At 36.8% G+C, this 2,516-nt stretch overlaps 1 pseudogene; it reads right to left on the bottom strand.

The window, feature by feature from the left end:
• Positions 1–213: 213 nt before the first annotated feature.
• On the bottom strand, positions 214–1,358 carry LOC127122798 (mitogen-activated protein kinase homolog NTF6-like; annotated as a pseudogene).
• Between the last annotated feature and the right edge of the window lie 1,158 nt (positions 1,359–2,516).

Raw genomic sequence — 2,516 nt, forward strand, 5'->3', positions numbered from 1 at the left:
TTAGTTGTTGTACTTGTTAGAAATTTTAATGTTAAGTTATTATTTAATTGTTGCTTGATCTTCATGGCCGAATAATTAGCCTGTGGATTCTGCTCAATGTTTGCTTGGAATTGTTTTAGTATTAGGCTCAGGTATCTTATATTTTGTGCATACCAGAGAAGGAATTTATCTTACTATGTAATCACGAGTCATATTTGGTTAACTGTCAACTTATCAATGATGTTGCAGGTTGAAGCAAATGTGATCAACGAAACTAGAAAGCTTTTTCTTTGGTTTCTCTAACTCAAGCTTATCATTAATTGGATCTAGAATATCCTGACACTCCTTCTGGGACTTATTCCCAAAATCTATATTTGCTTTCTCCAACATCTTATCAACTGTTGCCATACGAAGCGGGGGGCTCAAGGTTGTTTCACAAGCAAATTCGTTATCAAAGTTTATATCCTTTGCCGCTTGAAAAGTTGTGAGCCACTTAAGAAGATTTTGTGCTTCCTCAACAGTTATGCATTTAGAGGGATCAAAAATCAACATTTCTCAGCAAGATCAATTGCTAGTGGGGACAAATCAGGAAACCCTTGTGCAAGAGCTGCTTTTCTACCTGCGGAAACTGCTTAACATATTCTTTGCATTATCAATTCTGAGGAATCCAAGATCTTCTCCATTTGGTGAACCTAACAACTCAGTTATGAGGGCCAATTGTTGAACATAATATTTACCAGGAAATACAGGCTCCCTTCTAATTATCTCCATCAAAATGCAGCCAACTGACCATACATCAATAGCTGCAGTATTCTGAACAGTTAAGTACTAACTCAGGGGCTCTGTACCAATGAGTCACGACATATTCTGTCATGAAGTTTGTCTCAGAGGTTGTTTTGGCAATCCCAAAGTCTCATATTTTAAGATCGTCATTTGCATTGAGGAGTAAATTGCTTGGTTTTAAATCTCGGTGCAAAAAAATTGCAGAGTGTATGTACCTGGAGTAGACTTCAAAAATGTTTCCTAAGGCATTATACTGAATGTATTTTCTGCCGTGGATGAGAATTCCTTGAGGTTTTGGGTTCTCGTAATCGTCTTGCAGAACCTATCAACAACCTCAACTTTCTTTCTTATTTCAGCTGACCAGAGTACAAGGTTGGCATGTTTTGGAAGTGAATCATGATGTTATTTCTTCTCCCTAAGCCAATTCTCAGCTTCAACGCATTTTGAAGCACATCAATTTTGTATCCCTCCTTAAACTTCGCAGCAAAATGATAGAACAAAACCTCATCAAAATCCCTACCCTCAAGTGACCTGTCAAACGTATGAGCCAACACTTTCAGCTTTCTCTTTTTGTACCCAGCAATGCACACCTGCATACTAGCATGGCCACAAAAGCCACATTCAGCTGACCACTTTCAGGAAGATCTGTTTTATAATGCAGTAGTAGTAGTTTCATGAATTGGTAGTATGGTTCTAACGTTAAATGTGTGGCAAGTTTATTTTGCTTTGTAAATGTCATGACTGTATGTATTGTAATATTTTGCAAATGTATGAATATTAGATCCATATTATGGTTTGATGTATATCCTGGCATGTACATGCTGGTTCAAGAAATGCAAAAATGATCCTAACTTAAAGATAAAAGAAAATTAGGACTTATGGATTGCAACATGATGAGTTGACTTTGGTCAACTGGTTGACCAAAAAGTCAACAGTTGACTGAAAGTCAACTTATGCAAAAAATAATGCAATTCTTGTAATTTTTCAACGCGATGTTTATTAGGCCATGTACTAAATGACATGTAATCTCTTTGGTTTAAAAAGTTCTAATGATACAATGAACCAATAGGATTCAAGTGACCATTTTCCAAATTCAATGCAACCAAATTGCAAACAAGTGTTTTGAATGAATGAATGACATTGAGATCAAATGACCACGAAATTATTTGGCCAAAATAGACCATGAAACTTTGGACCAAATGATCTTAAATGGACCTTGCCACACAATGAGATTAATGAATGAGAATGAGATTGAACTTGGATTAAATGATGATGATCATGAAAACCAATGGAATACAGGAAATCAAAGGGTGGAATGTGAATGAAGTATGCCTGCAAGCATACCTTAGACCAATCATGTGGCAAGCCATGAACTAGGGTTTAGCTAGGCCAAAGTTCAAAACCAAGTAATAATCAAGAATCTCAACTCAAGAAGTGAATAACCCACACAGGTAATACACCAATGTCTCATGAACCATAACTAGGGTTTCCAACCCTTCTCAAAGCAAGTCATACATTTACCAACCCCAAGATCAATGGTTAGGGTTTCAACCAAAAAACAAAGCTTCAAGAAAAATCTCAAACTAAGGGCCTACCATTAAGGTTTAGAGGCCAAGTCCATGCTTTTGAAGTTGTTCTATATGCAAACCCTAGCGCCACAAGCCAAGAATTTTAAATCTATGGTGATCTCCTAATGGAATGAATGTGCATATGGATGAGTTGCTAATGTATGCAACTGATCCCCAAGTCAAGTG

The sequence above is a fragment of the Lathyrus oleraceus genome, chromosome 2 (assembly GCF_024323335.1).
Source record: "Lathyrus oleraceus cultivar Zhongwan6 chromosome 2, CAAS_Psat_ZW6_1.0, whole genome shotgun sequence".
Taxonomy (NCBI): domain Eukaryota; kingdom Viridiplantae; phylum Streptophyta; class Magnoliopsida; order Fabales; family Fabaceae; genus Lathyrus; species Lathyrus oleraceus.